This window comes from Charadrius vociferus, unplaced genomic scaffold (assembly GCF_000708025.1).
Source record: "Charadrius vociferus isolate BGI_N301 unplaced genomic scaffold, ASM70802v2 scaffold220, whole genome shotgun sequence".
In the NCBI taxonomy this organism is placed as follows: Eukaryota; Metazoa; Chordata; class Aves; order Charadriiformes; family Charadriidae; genus Charadrius; species Charadrius vociferus.
In genome coordinates this window covers 105,927-106,297 of record NW_009646506.1, presented here as the reverse complement: position 1 = coordinate 106,297, position 371 = coordinate 105,927, and positions in this window count along the sequence as shown.

The window sequence follows — 371 nt, the reverse complement described above, 5'->3', positions numbered from 1 at the left end:
AGGCGGCGGTGTCTCGCGGCTGCGGTATGTGGGAGGTGTCTTTTGGGGGCGAGAGGAATGGAGGAAGGGGGGTTCCTGTGGCGGAAAGGAGAGCTCCGCTGCCACTGCTGACTTCCCCGTCTGCCTGGCTCATGGAGTAGCTCTTCCCAGGAGCCGCTGCTGGGTTGCTGTCCCGGCGGCTGATGGAGGTGGATATGCTGAGCTGAGGCCTGTTCTCGAGGGCTACCAATTGCAGAAGTGACAGAGAATCATTTCTTTTACTTGGATCCTCATTCAGTGAAGAGCCTAAGAAGTGTTCTCCAATACTGGAACTGTACAGTTTCTTGTTGGTGCTGCTTCTTCCTCAAATGACCTAATAATTGCTACCTTAC